This window comes from Oncorhynchus gorbuscha, linkage group LG24 (genome assembly GCF_021184085.1).
Source record: "Oncorhynchus gorbuscha isolate QuinsamMale2020 ecotype Even-year linkage group LG24, OgorEven_v1.0, whole genome shotgun sequence".
Lineage (NCBI taxonomy): Eukaryota > Metazoa > Chordata > Actinopteri > Salmoniformes > Salmonidae > Oncorhynchus > Oncorhynchus gorbuscha.
In genome coordinates this window covers 5,589,301-5,612,601 of record NC_060196.1, presented here as the reverse complement: position 1 = coordinate 5,612,601, position 23,301 = coordinate 5,589,301, and positions in this window count along the sequence as shown.

The window sequence follows — 23,301 nt, the reverse complement described above, 5'->3', positions numbered from 1 at the left end:
TTGCGGGGATGGAATTTGGAGACCCAAACTATGTAGCGCCGAACGTACCGAGTTAATTTATGCGCTCTAGAATGTTTTAATTAAATGCCCGGGCCTTTCACAGTTTTTTTTATTATGTTAAAAATTAGCCGCTATGGATAGCCACCATCAATAATTCCCACCTACATTTATAACTGTCACTTTAGTGTTAGTTTCCTTCAATTTGTAGCCTATATTTTGCATCAATCCATTCCATTTACCTTTCTTTCCTTTGTGATGTCCGTATAGTTGTTCCTGAGGATCATATTAGGCTGTTGTACAGTAATTTGGGACATGTAGCCTATTTGAATCATTATGTATATCAGGTTTCAGGTAAGAACCAAATGCAGACTGTGTTGAAGTAACAATGCTTATTACAGCAACAGGGGCAGGCAAACGACAGGTCAAGGCAGGCAGGGGTCGATAATCCAGAGTAGTGGGACAAAGGTATAGGACAGCAGACAGGGTCAGGTCAGGCAGAGGTCGGTAATCCAGAGTAGTGGGACAAAGGTATAGGACGGCAGGCTCAGGGTCAGGGGAAGGCAGAGCGGTCTGGCAGGCGGGCTCAGAGTCAGGACAGGTAAGGGTCAAAACCAGGAGGGCAAGAAAAAGAGAGACTAGGGAAAAGCAGAAGCTGAGACAAAACGCAGGTTGACTTGACAAACAAGACGAACAGGCAACAGACAAACAGAGAACACTGGTATAAGTACCCAGGGTATAATGGGGAAGAAGGGCGACACCTGGGGGGGGGCAAGCACAAGGACAAGTAAAACAGATCAGGGCGTGACAATGAAACTCAGACCACACTTAGCATTTTAAACCTGGAGCCTGGCGTGCGGTTCACGATGACTGGACCGTTGTAATTACAGTTCCATGATTAGTGGGGATTAGAGTAAACTATTGTTCAAGAACAACTTCCAATATTTCATGGATTATTTCCAATATTTCATGGAACAATAAATGCCATATTATGGCAACTTTCAACATGAAACAAACCACTGTATTTTTTATTTATCAATATATTTCATGTGTAAAATCTTTCCAAATATTTTTTTTAATGATTCATAAATACTTTCCTAACTCGAAATTATCTACAAGATCACATTTTTTGTACTTACCATTTGGTGCTGAAACAGAGACGAAAATGCATATATTTATATGGCTTTTTTCATTGATCCTTAATATTCTGAACCCATTCTGGCATATTCTAGTGAATCTGTTGACTAAATTCTAATTAAAGGTACACTGTATTTAAACAGAAGGCTTAACATAAATGTACTGAAAACGCTATTCCATTAAAACGTTGGTAGAGCATGGTGCTTGTAACGCCAGGGTAGTGGGTTCGATCCCCGGGACCACCCATACGTAGAATGTATGCACACATGACTGTAAGTCGCTTTGGATAAAAGCGTCTGCTAAATGGCATATATTATTATTATTAAAACTCCATGAGTAAATCTATTGGCCAGCAAGTGGGAGGGTTTTTAGCTGTTGAATTACATTTATTCAGTGTGCGCAAGGGAGCCACACCTACAGAGCACGTTATGCACCTGCATAAGGTAAGTCTGAATAGCAACTAATGAGAAGAACATAGGAGAGCACAAAAAAGGTGTACATTTCCTAAGTCTGAATCAGCCCCTTAATGATGTCAGGTGAGTTAGTCATCCTCCATTGCTTCAGATGAATCAGATGTACTCAGCCAATCACCAGGATGTAAACAGTTACCAGATCTAGCTCTAACATTGAGAACCCGATTCATTCCGTAGCGCGGAAGATCTGCGTTATAGCGCAGTTGACATTTAAAGGTAATTTTCCGATTGAGTCGACGTATGCAATATTTATTGTGAACGCAGTCTCCACAAAAGCGCTAACATTAACTTTCAGTGTCAATTGCGCTGTGATACAGATTTTCCATGCTACAGATTGAAAAGTACCTGCACCACTCCAGGACCAGGGTTTCCTAACTGTTGTACAGTCGTCTCAAATAAAACTGTGAAGGACCTCGGCGTTACTCTGGACCCTGATCTCTCTTTTGAAGAACATATCAAGACTATTTCGAGGACAGCTTTTTTCCATCTACGTAACATTGCAAAAATCAGAAACTTTCTGTCCAAAAATGATGCAGAAAAATTAATCCATGCTTTTGTCACTTCTAGGTTAGACTACTGCAATGCTCTATTTTCCGGCTACCCGGATAAAGCACTAAATAAACTTCAGTTAGTGCTAAATACGGCTGCTAGAATCCTGACTAGAACCAAAAAATTTGATCATATTACTCCAGTGCTAGCCTCTCTACACTGGCTTCCTGTCAAAGCAAGGGCTGATTTCAAGGTTTTACTGCTAACCTACAAAGCATTACATGGGCTTGCTCCTACCTACCTCTCTGATTTGGTCCTGCCGTACATACCTACACGTACGCTACGGTCACAAGACGCAGGCCTCCTAATTGTCCCTAGAATTTCTAAGCAAACAGCTGGAGGCAGGGCTTTCTCCTATAGAGCTCCATTTTTATGGAACGGTCTGCCTACCCATGTCAGAGACGCAAACTCGGTCTCAACCTTTAAGTCTTTACTGAAGACTCATCTCTTCAGTGGGTCATATGATTGAGTGTAGTCTGGCCCAGGAGTGGGAAGGTGAACGGAAAGGCTCTGGAGCAACGAACCGCCCTTGCTGTCTCTGCCTGGCCGGTTCCCCTCTTTTCACTGGGATTCTTTGCCTCTCACCCAGTTACGGGGGGCTGAGTCACTGGCTTGCTGGGGCTCTCTCGTGCCGTCCATGGGGGGGGTGCGTCACCTGGGTGGGTTGATTCACTGTTGTGGTCGGCCTGTCTGGGTTCCCCCCCCCCTTGGGTTGTACCGTGTCGGAGATCTTTGTGGGCTATACTCGGCCTTGTCTCAGGATGGTAAGTTGGTGGTTGAAGATTTCCCTCTAGTGGTGTGGGGGCTGTGCTTTGGCAAAGTGGGTGGGGTTATATCCTTCCTGTTTGGCCCTGTCCGGGGGTGTCCTCGGATGGGGCCACAGTGTCTCCTGACCCCTCCTGTCTCAGCCTCCAGTATTTATGCTGCAGTAGTTTATGTGTCGGGGGGGCTAGGGTCAGTTTGTTTATCTGGAGTACTTCTCCTGTCCTATTCAGGTGTCCTGTGTGAATCTAAGTGTGCGTTCTCTAATTCTCTCCTTCTCTCTTTCTTTCTCTCTCTCGGAGGACCTGAGCCCTAGGACCATGCCCCAGGACTACCTGACATGATGACTCCTTGCTGTCCCCAGTCCACCTGGCCATGCTGCTGCTCCAGTTTCAACTGGCCTGGGCCCTAGGACCATGTCCCAGGACTACCTGACATGAGGACTCCTTGCTGTCCCCAGTCCACCTGGCCATGCTCCTGCTCCAGTTTCAACTGTTCTGCCTTATTATTATTTGACCATGCTGGTCATTTATGAACATTTGAACATCTTGGTCATGTTCTGTTATAATCTCTACCTGGCACAGCCAGAAGAGGACTGGCCACCCCACATAGCCCGGTTCCTCTCTAGGTTTCTTCCTAGGTTTTGGCCTTTCTAGGGAGTTTTTCCTAGCCACCGTGCTTTTACATCTGCATTGTTTGCTGTTTGGGGTTTTAGGCTGGGTTTCTGTACAGCACTTTGAGATATCAGCTGATGTACGAAGGGCTATATAAATAAATTTGATTTGATTTGATTTGAATATCCACATCTTGGAATTTTATCCTTACTCATATGAATAGAAAAATGTTACAAAATAAAGTTTTTCAGGGAACAGAACCCAAAACTTGAAAATAAGGCAATTTTTGGAGGAACAGAATCAGAACCAGGAACGAAAGAGCTCTATACTGTTTTGGAACAGAACCGTTATTTTAAAAGTATGGGAAAAGGTTGTTCTTTTACGTTCCAGTCATTTTTTTTTGCACGCCCAATTTTTCAGTTTTTGATTTGTTAAAAAAGTTTGGAATATCCAATAAATGTTGTTCCACTTCATGATTGTGTCCCACTTGTTGATTCTTCACAAAAAAATACAGTTTTATATCTTTATGTTTGAAGCCTGAAATGTGGCAAAAGGTCGCAAAGTTCAAGGGGGCCGAATACTTTCGCAAGGCACTGTATGTAAGCTACCTTTACCCACTTGGCAGAGCGTTCTTAAGACTACAGTAGTCAAAATCATTCACTAAATGTAATGGTAATTACAGATAATGTTTACATTTCCTATTTTATTTCTTTCCCACCATTTTGTAAGTCAATACAAAAACCCAGACAGTTCCAGGAAACTCAGAAGCTTCTTTATCCAATAAATGTGTCTTTGGCTGCATCCGGTGGTCGTCAAAGGGGTGGTTGGAGGTCCTTAGAAAACCATTTCTACAGATCAACTTGCTCACGACCATAGAGAATGATAGAGGCCTATAGTGGCCAAAAGGCCATTTTAGCAGCATGGGCAGCGCCATTGAGGGCTTCCACTATGCTTCTGCCATTTTAAAGTAATCAGAGTAGTCAACTGGGTGGGGATTCCTATAGGTTGTAACCTCAATGGCACTGCCCATGCTGTCACAGGTGTTATAAAGGCACAGATATAGAGATGAATCCTCTCTCTCTCTATGTTTTATGACAGCCATGGCTGAGGACTCTCCAGATTCCTCTCGATCAGGCAGATTTAAAAACAGAACTTCCATAGCTGTACGATGAATGCGACCCTTAAGCCTAAACTAAGTAGATAAGACAATTTGTGTGGATGTCAAACTTTGTTTTACATAAGAGGTTGACACATGGCTTACACTTATAACAAAAATATTTTGGGCATATGTTCCTGACACTGTAACTATATATGGACATGTTATAAAGTATGTTTGTTCTGGTTTGGAAATAAGGGTTAGGATCTGATTTGGAAATAAGGGTTAGGTTCTGGTTTGGAAATAAGGGTTAGGATCTGATTTGGAAATAAGGGTTAGGTTCTGGTTTGGAAATAAGGGTTAGGATCTGATTTGGAAATAAGGGTTAGGTTCTGATTTGGAAATAAGGGTTAGGTTCTGATTTGGAAATAAGGGTTAGGTTCTGATTTGGGTTGGAAAGTAGTGTCTGTTCAAGCTGTTGATGTGCCAGCGGTTTTTATGGCTGTCCTAACAATGAATATACAAGTCTGTCATGTTCGTAGGATCCAAAAATGCTACCACAAAGCATACACAGAAAACATTTATTTCACACAAACACTTTCACACAAATTACTCAATAATGGGTAGACTAACAAATAAACAATCAATAAAGAGATTAGATGTAATCAATGACTTCCCATTCAACCCCAATCCAGTGAACTTAGCCAATATGGCTGTGTTTAGACAGTCAGACACAATTATGATATTTTTCCCACTAATTGGTATTTTGATCAAGCACATCAGATCTTTTCACATCAGAGCTTTTTCAAAGCTGATCTGATTGGCCAAAAGATCAATTAGTGAAAAAAATATCAGAATTGGGCTGCCTGTCTAAATGTAGCCTATGATGTCCAATACAGTAGTTTCACTCATGCTTTATCCCTCAAAACGCCATGGCAGTTCATTAGAGCAAATCAGCAGCAGGTGTTGCGGTCACATGGTATACTAATCAGCCAATAGGGGGTGGATACTAACCTAATACCATGGGCCTGTTCTAATACTTTTAACATGTATCCTTCCTTTGTCTGTCTTTCTATCGTCCTTCCTTTCTTCCTTAAAGAAATCACAGATTTTGGCCAGGTCTCTCTTGTAAAATCGATTTTTAATCTCAATGAGACTGACCTGGTAAAATATAGGATCAATAAAAAATCTGATAAATTGGTCGGGTATACTAAACTCATGGCATTACATGCCTTTCTGTCACATCAGACAAACTCAGCAAAAAAGAAACGTCCCTTCTTCAGGACCATGTCTTTCAAAGATAATTCGTAAACATTTACATTTACATTTAAGTCATTTAGCAGACGCTCTTATCCAGTAAAAATCCAAAGGACTTCACAGATCTTCATTGTAAAGGCTTTAAACACTGTTTCCAATGCTTGTTCAATGAACCATAAACAATTAATGAACATGCACCTGTGGAACGGTCGTTAAGACACTAACAGCTTACAGATGGAAGGCAATTAAGGTCACAGTTATGAAAACTTAGGACACTAAAGAGGCCTTTCTACGGTCTCTGAAAACCACCATAAGAAAGATGCCCAGGGTCCCTGCTCATCTGCGAGAATGTGCCTTAGGCATGCTACAAGGAGGCATGATGATTGCAGATACTGTACGGCCAGGGAAACAAATTGCAATGTTCGTACTGTGAGACGCCTAAGACAGTGCTACAGGGAGACAGGAAGGACAGCTGATCATCCTCTACAGACCACGTGTAACAACACTTGCGCAGGATCGGTACATCCGAACATCAAACCTGCGGGACAGGTACACGATGACAACAACAACTGCCCTAGTTACACCAGGAATGCACAACCCTCCATCAGTGCTCAGACTGTCTGCAATAGGCTGAGAGAGGCTGGACTGAGGACTTTTAGGTCTGTTGTAAGGCAGGTCCTCACCAGACATCACTGGCAACAACGTTGCCTATGGGCACAAAGCCCCCGTCGCTGGACCAGACAGGACTGGAAAAAAGTGCTCTTCACTGAAGAGTCGCGGTTTTGTCTCACCAGAGATAATGGTCAGATTCACGTTTATCGTCAAAGGAATGAGTGTTACACCGAGGCCTGTACTCTGGAGCGGGATCGATTTGGAGGTGGAGGGTCCGTCATGTTCTGGGGCAGTATGTTACAGCATCATCGGACTGAGCATGTAGTCATTGCAGACATTCTCAACGCTGTGCGTTACAGTGAAGACATCCTTCTCCCTCATGTGGTACCCTTCCTGCAGGCTCATCCTGACATGACCCTCCAGCATGACAATATCTACACATGTTAAGTTTGCTAAAAATAAACACAGCTGACAGTGAGAGGACATTTTTCTTTTTTGCTGAGTTTATATAACCCTCAAACTAAATTCTGGACATCGATGCCAATTCCACTGCGTTTTCTCATTGTTGCTCTCTAATCAGGGAGTGATTTAGACCTGGAACACCAGGTGGGTGCAATTCATTATCAGGTAGAACAGAAAACGAGCAGGCTCCGGACCTCGTGGGGTCAGAGTTGAGTACCCCTGCTATATAACATTGAGAACTACAAACCAGGAAAAATGTTCCCTACAGATCAAAACATTTTCAGGATACTGTGTTGCCCACTGGTACTGGTAATATAAGCATCAGTCCCCAAATAACAAGGGTAATGTCAGTTTCATGGGGATAACAATACAAGTGTGAGATATGGAACTGATCCCATCAAAACATCCATTCAGTTTGCCAATAACGCAAAGTCATTTCCTCTCTCGCCAGTTGTGTGCTGCTTTTGTGTCATCCAGAATCAATTTGAGGTAGTTGGAGTTGGATACATGGCATTTCTAGGCCAGCCTTTTGGGCCAGACAGCTCCCCTCAGACACTTGCCTGGAGGTATAGCCATATAAGAAAAATCACATTAGTACGCAAACACAGTCGAAGTCTGGACAGATCGACTGAAGAGTTATGCTTCATCTCTGTACTTCACCTTATCTCATCCTCAAAAGATGATGAGTGATTGAATCCATGTGGTATGATACACTAAAGCAATCCAGTCACTACTAATGGACTCTGTGCAGTGAGCCTCTCTGAATCATAAGTGCCACAAATAGGATTCTCTCCAACCCGTATTCATCAGTAATTGGAACAAAGTTAACTTGCCATCCGCACAAGGATAGCCACACTGAGACACAGAGTGGGCAGAATCATGGATGAAGAGTCAAAGTCAAACAGGTCGAACAAAAACAATTCCCAGAGCTATAAGGTGTCGTGTGTCATTTATTGCAGGCATCTATCAGCATCTAGGTTGGAATTGATGTTTAAGGTTTTACCCTTACTTTTCCTGTTGTCACTCACACACACACACACACACACACACACACACACACACACACACACACACACACACACACACACACACACACACACACACACACACACACACACACACACACACACACACACACACACACACACACACACAGAGAAAGAGTGATGAAAAGCAGAGATAATTGAAAAGGAATCAAATGGCAAATGTAATCCGGTCGAATGCGACAGATTGCCCTGATCAATACAGGCTGTATGACTCAATAGTAGAGTCCCAAATGGCACACTATTCCCAGTCTCTAGTCAAAGGTAGTGCACTATATAGGAAATAGCATGCCATTTGAGACACAAACATCTTTTATTTTATTTCAGCATGTTTAATTTACACAGGCTGTTTTTACTTTCACACTTATTTAATGTAGATAATCAAAACACAAGCAATACAATCTCAATGTAGTTGATGTCATTTCATTCCTATCACGAAAGCAACAACCGGGGTAATGAAAATATAACAGGGGTTTATGCCAATCTTGTACATATGAATGTATCAAATTTGATTTTAAATTGCATCAAGCTCTGTTGTAGAATCAGACGACCAGACACAAACAGTAACACAAAGACTTATGGTGTTGGTTGGCATGCCAACCCACTGGGCCCAGTGGTGATTGGGCAGTAGCGTGTCCTCGAGGTGGTCGTGGCGATCTGCAAATGATAGAGAATGGATTTAATAAAGCACATCATAATTAGATATACAGAGATACGCACGCTCACGCTCAAGCACAGGCATGGACGTAGGCACACACACATACACACACACTAAATGTTCCGTAGAAGGAACACAGAACAGAGATTACATTTTCGAAAGAAAACAACAATAGCAGCGCCCCTCTGTGTGTACATTGCACTAGATGCCAAAACACTGATTACTAATTGTGTTTTGATGACACAGCTGCTGCTAACAGGGGAATAAATATGATTAGGAAGAGAAAAGCATTTAGCATTTAGCTCAAATCGCTCCCTAATAAAGACATTAAAGGGTTAATCTGAATCAAACTCAATTTAGTGTGAAGCCGCTGTAGAGTGTCGGCACTGTGGCTAAAGCCTGGGGAGGCGTCCAAATTGGCACCCTATTGCCTACATAGTGCACTACGTTTGACCAGGGCTCTGGTTATAATGGGTTTGGTGCTTTCACAGGCTGCGTCCAAAATTGCACCCTATTCGAATTTCCCTCGTTTACCAGAATGCTTTTGTCTGATATAATTGAATTAGTTTCGAGCACTAATGCAGGCCTGCTTCGCTGAGTTGGAATAGGGAACGAAGATTAAGGGTTGATGAGATTATCGTTGGGAGAAAGAGGGGATTATTAAAATATTATTATACAGAGTAAAATGAAATGCTGCTAATAAATAAACCATTAAAACCCTTTTGTTCATTCTGATGAGTTTAAGGAGATGCATTAGGAAACCCAGTATGCAGTGTGTCTACAAGTCTAATCCTTCAGACGTTAGTGACGTGTATGATGATGATGGAATTCATCGAAACGTGTTGGTTTTAATAATAAAATGTTCATTTTTGAAGCACGACTTCCATTGTGCTACCGAGAGTTGAATATCTTTTCCACTTTAGTCTGTTCAGACAGTCTGTTCATGCACCTTCCGGTTTGAAAGCGAGGTAGCAGCAGCGTTTCTTTGATCTTAAAATACCAACAGCGAATCTTGCAGAGCTTTACTATAACAGTTTACAGACTTCTATGGATTTTAAGATAGAGCTGTTACCTATTTAGCAGAGCTCTATAACTTACAAATTGGTGCATTACATTATAGAACAGCCACTTTACTAGTGCATCTACATTGACTTAGCTATGGATTTTAAGATGTAGCCTATGCATTGCCTTAGCAATAGCTTTAAGATGTAGCCTAGGCATTGCCTTAGCAATAGCTTTAAGATGTAGCCTAGGCATTGCCTTAGCAATAGCTTTAAGATGTAGCCTAGGCATTGCCTTAGCAATAGCTTTAAGATGTAACCTATGCATTGCCTTAGCCATAGGTTTAACAGGTAACCTATGCATTGCCTTAGCCATTGGTTTAACAGGTAACCTATGCATTGCCTTAGCCATTGGTTTAACAGGTAACCTATGCATTGCCTTATCCATAGGTTTAACAGGTAACCTATGCATTGCCTTAGCCATAGGTTTAACAGGTAACCTATGCATTGCCTTAGCAATAGGTTTAACTGGGTAACCTATGCATTGCCTTAGCAATAGGTTTAACTGGGTAACCTATGCATTGCCTTAGCAATATGTTTAACTGGGTAACCTATGCATTGCCTTAGCCATTGGTTTAACAGGTAACCTATGCATTGCCTTAGCAATAGCTTTAACAGTTAACCTATGCATTGCCTTAGCAATAGGTTTAACTGGGTAACCTATGCATTGCCTTAGCAATAGGTTTAACTGGGTAACCTATGCATTGCCTTAGCAATAGGTTTAACAGGTAACCTATGCATTGCCTTAGCCATAGGTTTAACAGGTAACCTATGCATTGCCTTAGCAATAGCTTTAACAGTTAACCTATGCATTGCCTTAGCAATAGGTTTAACTGGGTAACCTATGCATTGCCTTAGCCATTGGTTTAACAGGTAACCTATGCATTGCCTTAGCCATAGGTTTAACTGGGTAACCTATGCATTGCCTCAGCCATAGGTTTAACAGGTAACCTATGCATTGCCTTAGCAATAGGTTTAACTGGGTAACCTATGCATTGCCTTAGCCATTGGTTTAACAGGTAACCTATGCATTGCCTTAGCCATAGGTTTAACAGGTAACCTATGCATTGCCTTAGCCATAGGTTTAACTGGGTAACCTATGCATTGCCTTAGCCATTGGTTTAACAGGTAACCTATGCATTGCCTTAGCAATAGGTTTAACTGGGTAACCTATGCATTGCCTTAGCCATTGGTTTAACAGGTAACCTATGCATTGCCTTAGCCATAGGTTTAACAGGTAACCTATGCATTGCCTTAGCCATAGGTTTAACTGGGTAACCTATGCATTGCCTTAGCCATAGGTTTAACCTATGCATTGCCTTAGCCATTGGTTTAACAGGTAACCTATGCATTGCCTTAGCAATAGGTTTAACAGGTAACCTATGCATTGCCTTAGCCATAGGTTTAACTGGGTAACCTATGCATTGCCTCAGCCATAGGTTTAACAGGGCCATTCCATGTTTTCATTTTACGCTGATTGCTTTGAAGGGAAATACACGTGTGTCATCATTACATGTTATTAGGCCGTCATGATGGAATCATCCTATGTCTTTGACCCCCCGACCTCCAAGACATTAATCCCAGGGCCTCCATCCACTAACCAATCACCTTCCTAACCAATCACCATTATTGCCGTCAATAACACTTCCTGTTCCTATGATTTCACTTCCTCCTTGTATAATTACAGCCGCTCCGTCCGGCTCTGAAGGTAAAAGGACTGTCTAACGCAGTTCAAAACCATAAATACACACCTGGACCAGCTGTGGCTTGACGTCAATGGGGTAATTTACTCCACGTCAAAATGAATTGGTTTCAATGACGACCCGGATTGAAAACAGAGTCTTTTCTAACTCATGCATAAACGTTACAGCTGTGATCAAGAACTGCAGGTAACTCATGTCTGGTGAGGGAAACACGACACGACAGGGCGATACACAGACACAGCAATAAATTACCCAGGTCTGGAGTTGGTTGTTTTCCCACAGCATCAACCAATGAAGTAATGGGAGAGAAGAGTTCAAATGCTGTCCGAGGTTGACTTTGTGGAATGGAGAGATGTATTGTAGCAATTCCTTGATATTTACATTGACATCCATGCATTATTTGCTAAAGGGACAATCTGCACTTGCTACATCTATTTCTGGACTCATACATTAATCTATCCATGAACTTAATTCAACTGTCATACCCCATCAGCACCCACAATATAAGCTTGTTTTACTCCAATGTTTGTAAACAAAGTAAATGTAAACAAACACTATATAGCCTCAAAACATAGTTCAAACTATAATTTTGATTTCATGGATGGTCAGTCCTTCCATCCATGGCTCTGTCTATCAATTTGAGAGTGGTTTCATTTTTCAAGACCCCATCCCTCAGCTTTTTACAGAAACAGGGGCGGGGAGGAGACTTTGTTGTGGTTTCAGCTGCTAATTGACGCTCTAATGAAGATCTCAATGTCTTATCTCTGGGTCCAATGTAGTTCCCCCTTACATTACTCTGTCATGCAAACATTTATTTTGAAGATCGTTCAGTAGCCTTTTTTACATAATCAATTTCCTTTTGAAGAGCAAACCAACTGACTGACTAATGTTCTTTGTGCACCCTCTGTGATATAAACAACTAACCCCAGAGCTATCTGATTACCAGACATAGAGAGAGCCGAGTTCCTACCACCAGTAAATCTCCTACAACTCCCATGATGCATCATTCATCGGAACCGTTCAACAACTGTGCTACCCAGTGTGGTCAGTAGTAACGCTGGTGTGTCATCCTGCATGCGTAGTAACGCTGCTTTGTCATGCTGCGCACACATGCACACGCACACACGCACACACACACACACACACACACACACACACACACACACACACACACACACACACACACACACACACACACACACACACACACACACACACACACACACACACACACACACACACACACACACAGGGCTACAGTATGTCTGCAGATACCACCCCCCTCCAACCACCACATCTAGCAGACGCAGACACAATAAACACAAACAATGGTACTTTCAGTGCCAGCAGCGCAAAGCTAGTGAGTGCTAGGAGGTGTTTTGACACCATGTCCTGTCTGGGACGGAGAGAGTACAGTCGTCATCCATTATCCCTACCCAGAGCACCACCGAGGGCCCTAGCCTGCTATCTGAGAGACAGGCCGACCGCACAGGAAACCAGATAAGATCCCATCGCTATCCGGACCGAAGGGAAAGGTGGACAGATGCAGGCGGCAACACAGATGGGCACATTCTCCGATGGGTGACGCCCCCCCCCCTCCTTCCTTCCCCTTCACTGGAAGACAAACGTCCAGGCTTCAAAAGAGGAAAAGTGTACTCTACCATAGTGCATCGTGTTGGAATTTAGTGGGAGAACATTGGCCTGAGGTCAACCACAAAACATGCACCATTTGAGCTGTATAAACATCATCTCTCACAGGGAAACTAACACCAGGGTTTATCTGTACCAGCAACACAAAATATTCAAAAGATATCAATGATGAACTCAGCAAAAGAATACGCATACCTGTTGAAAGATGAGGCTTTTTGTCAGTATTTGAAGGAGCAGATTGACTTTTTCCTCGGCGCTAATTGACATGGGGGATGTTGATGTCTCCACCCTTTGGGAATCTCTAAAGGCTGTGATTAGAGGTTACATTATTTCTTATACATCAGAGAGGAAGAAACGCGCCAATACTAGGCTGAGAGAAATTGAAAGAGAGTTCGGGGAACAGGATAATGTTTTTAGGACGAATTCCTTGAATATAGTCCTTGAGAAGATCACAAAGTTGAAATATGAATACAATACCATCCTTTCGAAACGGATGGGCTCTTTACTTGCTAGAACGCAACAAAGTTATTATGAACTGGGTGACAAACCACATAAATTATTAGCAAGACAGCTAAGGCATGTACAGTCATCTAGAGCTATTCACAAAATAAAAGACAAGAAGGGTCAAATAGTAACAGATCCGCAGGATATTAATAAATGCTTTGCGCAGTTTTACTCAGAGCTATCAAAATGCGATGCTACTGATCCACAAACTATGAAACGCTTTCTCGCTCAATGTGAACTTCCTAAACTAGACAGGGGGCAGCTTCTGCATTCGATGCAGGGATAACTTTAGAGGAAATGAACACAGCGATAGCACAATTTCCAAATAGCAAAGCCCCATGAGCCCGATGGATATGTAATATAATTCTATAAGAAGTACTGCGCCAGTCTATCTCCACTTGTGAATGTTTAAACAATCCAAAGAAAACGCCAAACTCCCGCCAACACTGTATGAGGCTACAATAGCACTGATCTAGAAAAAATATAGAGATTCCATGGAGATGTCGTCTTATCGCCCGTGTCGTTACTCCCCATAGAAAACAAGGTGTTGACAAAGATATTGGCAAACCGATTGAAAACATATATTTCTGACATCATACACCCTGACCAGACAGGTTTTTATCCCGGGCCGACATATATACTACAATTTGAGACACCTTTTCAACAATCGGAAATCGGTATTTTTAGACACCGATTTGGCCGATTTTATTTTATTTAATTTTTTTACACCTTTATTTAACTAGACAAGTCAGTTATGATCACATTCTAATTTTCAATGACGGCCTAGGAACGGTGGGTTAACTGCCTCGTTCAGGGGCAGAATGACAGATTTTTACCTTGTCAGCACGGGGATTCAATCTCGCAACCTTTCGGTTACTAGTCCAACGCTCTAACCACCTGATTACATTGCACCCCACGAGGAGCCTGCCTGTTAAGCGAAAGCAGTAAGAAGCCACGGTAAGTTGCTAGCTAGCATTAAACTTATCTTGTAAAAAACAATCACTCAATCAATAAATCATAATCACTAGTTAACTACACGTGGTTGATGATATTACTAGTTTATCTAGCATGTCCTGCATTGCATATAATCGATGCAGTGCGCATTCGCGAAAAATGACTGTCGTTGCTCCAACGTGTATCTAACCATAAACATCAATGCCTTTCTTAAAATCAATACAAGGAAGTATATATTTTTAAACCTGCATATTTAGCGAAAATAAATCCAGGTTAGCAGGCAATATTAACCAGGTGAAATTGTGTCACTTCTCTTGCTTTCATTGCACGCAGAGTCAGGGTATATGCGATAATAATAAACGTTTTGTTTTCAAAATGATAGTTTCCGGTTCGACCATATTAATGACCAAAGGCTTGTATTTCTGTGTGTTGTTATGTTATAATTAATTCTATGATTCGATATTTGATAGACCAGTCTGACTGAGCGTGGTAGGCAGCAGCAGGCTCGTAAGCATTCATTAAAACAGCACTTTTGTGTGTTTTGCCAGCAGCTCTTCACAATGCTTCAAGCATTGAGCTGTTTATGACTTCAAGCCTATCAACTCCCGAGATGAGGCTGGTGTAACCGATGTGAAATGGCTAGCTAGTTAGCGGGGTGCGCGCTAATAGCATTTCAAACATCACTCGCTCTGAGACTTGGAGTAGTTGTTCCCCTTGCTCTGCATGGGTAACGCTGCTTAGAGGGTGGCTGTTGTCGATGTGTTCCTGGTTCGAGCCCAAGTAGGAACGAGCAGAGGGACGGAAGCTATACTGTTACACTGGCAATACTAAAGTACCTATTAGAACATCCAATAGTATAGGAACATTAAAAGGTATATGGAATACAAATGGTATAGAGAGAAATAGTAATATAAATACTATATTAACTGCAACCTAAAACCTCTTACCTTGGAATATTGAAGTCTCATGTTAAAAGGAACCACCGGATTTCATATGTTCTCATGTTCTGAGCAAGGAACTTAAATGTTAGCTTTCTTACATGGCACATTGCACTTTTACTTTCTTCTCCAACTTTGTTTTTGCATTATTTAAACCAAATTGAACATATGTCATTATTTATTTGAGGCTAAATTGATTTTTATTGATGTATTATATTAAGTTAAAATAAGTGTTCATTCAGTATTGTTGTAATTGTCATTATTACAAATACATTTATTTTTATATTTTCAAATCGGACGATTAATCAGTATCGGCTTTTTTTGGTCCTCCAATAATCGGTATCGGCGTTGAAAAATCATAATCGGTTGACCTCTACTGTGGATACGCAATTTCTGCAATCTACCCCGTTTAGAACAGTGAGGGACAAGTTCACAAGGCTTGGCATTGTAGTGACAAGAGACCTTGATCAGCTATTGAAAGTGAATTGGAACATGAAAATTGATCAGCTTAAACAAAATATAGATTTTTGGAAAACTCTGCCTATCTCTTTGGTTGGTTGTATAAACTCTATTAAAATGGTTGTCCTACCCAGGTCTCTTTACCTCTTCCAATGTCTACCCAATTTCATACCACAAAGCCATTTTAAGAAACTGGATTCAATAGAAACTTCATTTTTATGGGATAACAAGGCAGCCAGAATTTCAAAGAAGCATTTATGCAAGTATAAGATAGAGGGGGGCTTTGGCCTTCTTCACTTCAAACTGTATTATTGGGCTGCTCATCTGAACATTGTGTCTTTCTGGAGGGAAAGTCTACCTGGGATGGACAGAATGATATGCCTTCATGGCTTTTGATTGAGCAGGCCTCCTGTCAACGTTCCTCACTCCCTGCAATAGTCCATCATATGTGAAAAAAGGCAGTCATTTGTCATACTCTTAGGATCTGGAAACAGATGAGGTATTTTCTTAACATACCCAGTGTTTACATAGACAGCCGAATTTGCCTGAATCATGCTTTCCACCCTGCATTGGATGATGTGGTGTTTTCACAGTGGAGGGAGAAGGGGCTCACAACAATTGGTTAGTTTCATTTCAACAATTACAGGGAACGTTCAACATGTCAACACATTTTTTCAGATACCTCCAAATCAGGAATTTCTTAAGGACACATATCCCACAGTATGGCATGAAGCCAAATAATCCTACATTAGATAGCTTGATCCTTGTCAAACCCCTGTCAAAAGGGTCGGTCTCTTGACTGTATGATGTGCTACAGGCCCACATAGAGGTATCTACAGACACTGTTAAAAGGGCTTGGGAACAAGAACTTGGTTCAGAAATCTCAGATGAGGACTGAGTAGAAGCTCTCAGGAATATAAACCACAGTTCAGTGAATGCCAGACACAACCTTGTACAGTTTAAGGTGATACACAGGTTACATTATTCAAAAAATAAAACTGTATAAAATATTCCCAGTACAGTATAAAAGAGGCCTGATTTGGGTTTGTTTTTAAATTATAGACGCATAGAAAACCTTGAGACTGAGGCATCGCAACGCAAGAGAATGAAGAAAAGCTATCTAAGATTTAGAACTCCTACTTAAGTGCATTGTAAATGTAAGGTTAATACTGAGGCTTTATCAATTGAAGTAGCGCGGCTCTTCCTTTACAGTTCTGTCAGTTACTTTCAGTATAGTTCAACAACAGCACAAGTCCAAATTCTCATATTTACTACATAATCCCTTGGTTTGAATGTATGAATTTTACTTTTCTAATTTGTTTTACTTCTTAATAAAGTAGAGTCAGACACACCTCAGAGTTAGTCCGAAGATAAGAAATATTTTATTATCTTCCAATAGAAGTTAAGATATTGAAAATCTGTCGACTGTTGCCCCAAGCAAAAGCCCTTCTGTGAGTTGTTCATTATTATTGTCCGTAAGTATGATTCTCTGGCAGCAAATCATTATAAATGTATTAAGGTAGAATCCATTACAACTCACTAAGACAGTGTGTACTGTACTGTCTGAGTCACGTTTCTAGTCTAGTTGATGCAGTTATTTCAGGAAGTTTGAAGTGAGACGTATTCACAACAGTACTACTGTCTTGTGTCACATGGTGTGACTTTCCTCTGCACTGTCGGGGATTATGGCTTCATGCAGGACCGACACCACCTGTCGGAAGACAACGCTACACTATAAAATAATGCTACCACGGTAACACACCTTTTGGATGAGCACATTATTGATCCATATGAGGATGATGTATGCTGCTGTACACAGTATGGGGTTTCCAAGGAAACCAGCATGCTGACGTGCTGTAAGAGGAACAGTCTTGAAGACATACTGTACAGTATGTAGCCTACAGCAGCAGGTCTTGCTGCAGCACCTCCAGTGCACTTCTAGACAGTAAAGGCCGGGAGCTGGGAAGAGGTTTTCTACAGTGAGTCTCAATGTGGGGTCCAGAAGTCCTCACAAGGATAGTAAAAAAAGGTAGATTTGGCCAAGTGGGGACATTTCGCCGGTCCCTACATTTCAATGTGTGCTCGTGAGTCTCTATGTATGAGTGTTCCTGTATGATGTGCATGAGTTTGTTTGGGTTGTAATTGGTGTGGCTCAGCGAACATGACAGGAATATGAATGCTGTGCTTTTGTGTGTTTAATTTCCCTTGGAAACATTTAGGAGAGTGATACAATCTGATATATTCATACTGCAGGTACATTTATTGTCTTGAAGTGCATTAGTGTGTGCGTGCGTGTGTGTGTGGCTCAGTGACATGACAGGAATATGAATGCTGTGCTTGTGTGTTTAATTTCTCTGGGAAACATTTAGGAGACTGATATAATCACCCTGCAGGTATTGTTTGAAGTGTGTTAGTGTGTGTGTGTGTGTGTAACAGAGTTAAGAACGTACTGTGAGCTCTCTCCACAGCTAGCTTGAACTGCAGCCGAGGGGGCTATCCAATTAGATATTTTCCGATAGCTCAAACGTTGTCAAGGAGGACGCTCAAGTCTGTCTGTGAGCAGAGGATCACTGGTTGGAGCCCGGTATGGGGACCCCGGTATGGAGCCCGGTATGGGGACAGGGTTGGTGGAGGAAGCTACACTGTTTTTAGCAAACTGATGTCCGTTGCATTTTTAGCCACTGCAGGCATTGTCATGTGTGATTGTGGATATACTGTGTGTGTATAATGCATCAGAACATTTGTGTAGGCGTGTTGAAAAATATGTGCATGTGTGTGTGTGTGTGTGTGTGTACTGATCCACTTTAGCTAGCTAGAGTGATCTAACCTCAGGCGCTCTCGCCTGAAAGGCTGTCCCTGGTGGCTTTCTCACAGTGTGTGATGGGACTAGGTAATAAGGGGAAATCTGCTGGTGAGGAGGGGGATTACACAAGAGTCCGTGCCCGACATACGTGACGTGTCCCTGGGTCTGGGGATGAGGAGGAGTGGGTCCAACGGTAACTTCCTCCACTCTAGAGAGGGGAGAGGAAATCCCTGGCCTGCTTAAGAACATGTACACTGCTGAGTGGATTCACACTAAGACCGTCACATACTGTAGTATGGAGGAAGGGAGAGAGAGAGAACCGGAAGAGAAAACGCGACAGAGACAAAAGAAAGACAGACAGCCAGAGAGAAAGACAGACCTAGAGACAGAGAAATGCAGGATCTATTTCTGAGTCCAATTGTCCATGATGGGTAAATTTAGACGGTGTGCACACTGCAGAGTCAAATCATAGCTTGGCTTGGCTTAGTGGGCGTACTGTATTGTCAAAGGCATAGAACTGGTGTATTCACCATGACCATTAAAAAGTTCACTGTATGAAGTTTGTAGATGTCAAGTTCATTAAGTTCAGGCATAATACCATGTAATTATATGTGGACTTGTTATTAGCTGAACCGTATTAGTGGCTATCATGGTGATGTGTGTGTGTGTGTGTGTGTGTGTGTGTGTGTGTGTGTGTGTGTGTGTGTGTGTGTGTGTGTGTGTGTGTGTGTGTGTGTGTGTGTGTGTGTGTGTGTGTGTGTGTGTGTGTGTGTGTGTGTGTGTGTGTGTGTGTGTGTGGGTGGGCGGGCGGGAAATTCAAACCTTCAAGCTTTTGGAATTCTACTTTTCAGACAGATCGTGCTCTCATACTGTAGCTCTCTCACAGATATGAAAAATGTGAAAGAATTAAAGGGCAAACGCAACCAAAAGTAATCAACAAAATGTCTTGTTTGAATGGGACAGTGAGTCGACCTAGGAGTGCAACTGTTCATTAAATATTGCAGTTAGTGTTTATAAATACTGGCAGTGAGCCAAAACATGAAAATGCCCTAGAGCACTTAGACCCATACTGTCATACACCCGGTTTGAACATGCCCTAGAGCACTTAAACCCATACTGTCATACACCTGGTTTGAACATGCCCTAGAGCACTTAAACCCATACTGTCATACACCTGGTTTGAACATGCCCTAGAGCACTTAAACCCATACTGTCATACACCTGGTTTGAACATGCCCTAGAGCACTCAAACCCATACTGTCATACACCTGGTTTGAACATGCCCTAGAGCTCTTAAACCCATACTGTCATACACCTGGTTTGAACATGCCCTAGAGCACTCAAACCCATACTGTCATACACCTGGTTTGAACATGCCCTAGAGCACTTAAACCCATACTGTCATACACCTGGTTTGAACATGCCCTAGAGCACTTAAACCCATACTGTCATACACCTGGTTAGAACATGCCCTAGAGCACTTAAACCCATACTGTCATACACCTGGTTTGAACATGCCCTAGAGCACTTAAACCCATACTGTCATACACCTGGTTTGAACATGCCCTAGAGCACTCAAACCCATAAGGGTCTAGTTTACTACAGTAAGTCGACGAAGGAGCAGTTTATTAAACAAATCCAACCATCTGATCCAGTTCCACCCCGCCCTATCAGTCCAGCACCAGACAATTCATCCACCCACCTGGCTGTGTGGATGACTGAGGCTGGTGGCAGAGAGAAACCCAGAACTCCCATCATCTCCTCCATCCATCCTCTTCTCCATAAAAGTGGGCGTTTAGCATTTAGTTCTGCTCTGGGATTTCGAGACACAGTGTTGGCAGAGGAAGGGACTTCCTCTACTGAGAGGGACTGTCAGACATTTTGGATAATTAGCCTGTGAATAATTATTGGGGAGAGAGTTAGATTGCGTAACTTGCCTCACTTCTTAGTCCATTTCTTATTCAATTCCACACTAGATGTCTCCACAGTCGCCAGTTCAACTCTGAAAGACAGAAAGCAACATTAATATCTGATAGGTATACGAGTTGTGTTTCATTAGCAAGCTCTGCTGTGTACTGTATCAGAGCCAAGTCTCTCATTCCACTAGCCTCAAAGATATATTTCTGTAAAAGCAGACACGCTTTCATCAAGTCACTCTGGCTGGTTGCGGGGGAATGAAAGAAACGCCAGCTGTGACTGACTGTTTTCCTCGCTTGCTGACGCTTCTTAGGGCCCTGCTAGCTGCGCTTCTCCCCCGGTCATCACTCATACAAATCAGAATGCTTTCCCCCGCAAATATACAAGGCGTAGAAGAGAGAGAGAGAGAGACAGAGAAAGGGGGATAGAGGACAGAAGACAGAAGAGAGGAGAGGAGAGAACCAAGCGAAGCAGACACTCCGGCGGTAGTGTGAATATATGATATGATTATGGGTAACAAATGCCGGTGGGCTTTAGGCCTGGAGCCAAGGTATTTCATTGTGTTATGGCCGGTGGTGCGGTGAGGTGAGGAGTGAGCAGCAGCCTCAAAGGCAGGAGGCCAAGTGCTTCACTGATATATAGATCTTCTCATTGATGTTGGTTGGTAGAGTGCTTCATAAAAGAGCAGGTCCATAATCAAGAGAGGAAGATTGTCCAAGGGCTCAATGTACACAACATCAATGGCTCTGTTTTGTCTGTGTCATTTGTTTTATACATTTGTTTACTGTCACTGTGTTCACTGCCCATATAAATGAAAAGCTGTTGCCATACACAATTTTGCTGTTGCTTGAAATCAGAAAATCTTCAATGTTAAGTTTCCATTCAATTACCATACCCACAAAGTCAAAATTGTACAAATTTGCCTCCCGGTTGGCGCAGTGGTGACGCCAGCTGTGCCATCAGAGTCCCTGGGTTCGCGCCCAGGCTCTGTCGTAACCGGCCGCGACCGGGAGGTCCGTGGGGCGATGCACAATTGGCCTAGCGTCATCCGGGTTAGGGAGGGCTTAGGGAGGGATGTCCTTGTCTCATCGCGCACCAGCGACTCCTGTGGTGGGCCGGGCGCAGTGCGTGCTAACCAAGGTTGCCAGGTGCACGGTGTAGCCTCCGAGAGCTGTGTTAAGATGGGTTGTGTATCGGAGGACGCATGACTTTCAACCTTCGTCTCTCCCAAGCCCGTACGGGAGTTTTAGCGATGAGACAAGATAGTAGCTACTACAATAATTGGATACCACGAAATTGGGGAGAAAAAGGGGTAAAATTCACAAAAAAAAACACAAAAAAAATATTTTAAACAAATTTAAGTTTAGGGTTAGGAATAAGGTTATCGGTGTGGTTAGGGTTAAAATGTTATTTTTAGAAGATACATTGTAGAAATAGGCGGGGCGGCAGGGTAGCCTAGTGGTTAGAGCGTTGGACTAGTAACCGGAAGGTTGCAAGTTCAAACCCCCAAGGTACAAATCTGTCGTTCTGCCCTATGAACAAGCAGTTACCCCACTGTTCCTAGGCCGTCATTGAAAATAATAATTTGTTCTTAACTGACTTGCCTGGTTAAATAAAGGTAAAAAAATACAATTATAACTGTGGCAACTACCCACTGGGCACAGATAAAGATGACATCACAGCAGTTTTTGAAAAGGTTAAATAATAAATCTAAGCATCTAGATAAAATCGCATAGCTAGCAGTGGTATAAGGTTACTTCCATTCCAATGCAGGTGTGGTATCATGCAGACGATGCCAATACCCACTGGGCACAAACGTCTATTCCACGTTGGTTCAGAGCAATTTCATTGAAATGACGTGGAAACAATGTTGTTTCAACTAGTGTGTGCCCAGTGGGTAGTGACGACCGAGAAACGGTGATGCTCTTTTGAATTTGCGTCTCATTAATAAGCAATTATGCGTCACGCAAAACAATCGGTTCTTATATTTATCTGTCACTGTTGAATACAAAAAGGGTGTTTGGGAATGCATGGAGTAATTTCACAGGTGACAGGTTCCTGTTTGTTTGGGAACATACCGGCTAATGCAAACTGCATTGGGAGAATACCTAATGGCCATAAAGCTTCCCTTCACTCAGAGATAGGATAGGACGAAGCATTGTTCTTTCAAAAGTTACAGTTAGTTAAGTAAAAGTTACCTGCACGGTGTCCATATTAAGACAGCGTCACACATCCATGGAAGTTGTGTCAGTGAGTATATCCGAATATGGATACCGTACAACTGAGAGCATAGAGATTGGCCTAACGTAGCCCCTAACTGCCCAATTCAACTTCGCTTGACGTCACAGCACACAAATTGTGTGTTGCACTCCGAGTAGCCTAGGCCTAAATGATCAAAGCTATGTAGTAGATGACGAACAACACAATGAATGTATCTATGACATGGTCAGATAACAAAATAACAATAACAAAACTCTAATCAAATACCCTCATCTTTTAATAGAGACACTCCTGCCCCCTAGCCTGGTCGTGTTTGTGAATGTGACAGACAGGTTATCGTTCTTGTTTCTCGCTAATGTGTTCTATTCATCTGTCTTCGCCTCTGGGCTCCATCTATCTAAGGTTAATTTGTTTATGCTGATGAGTCACTCC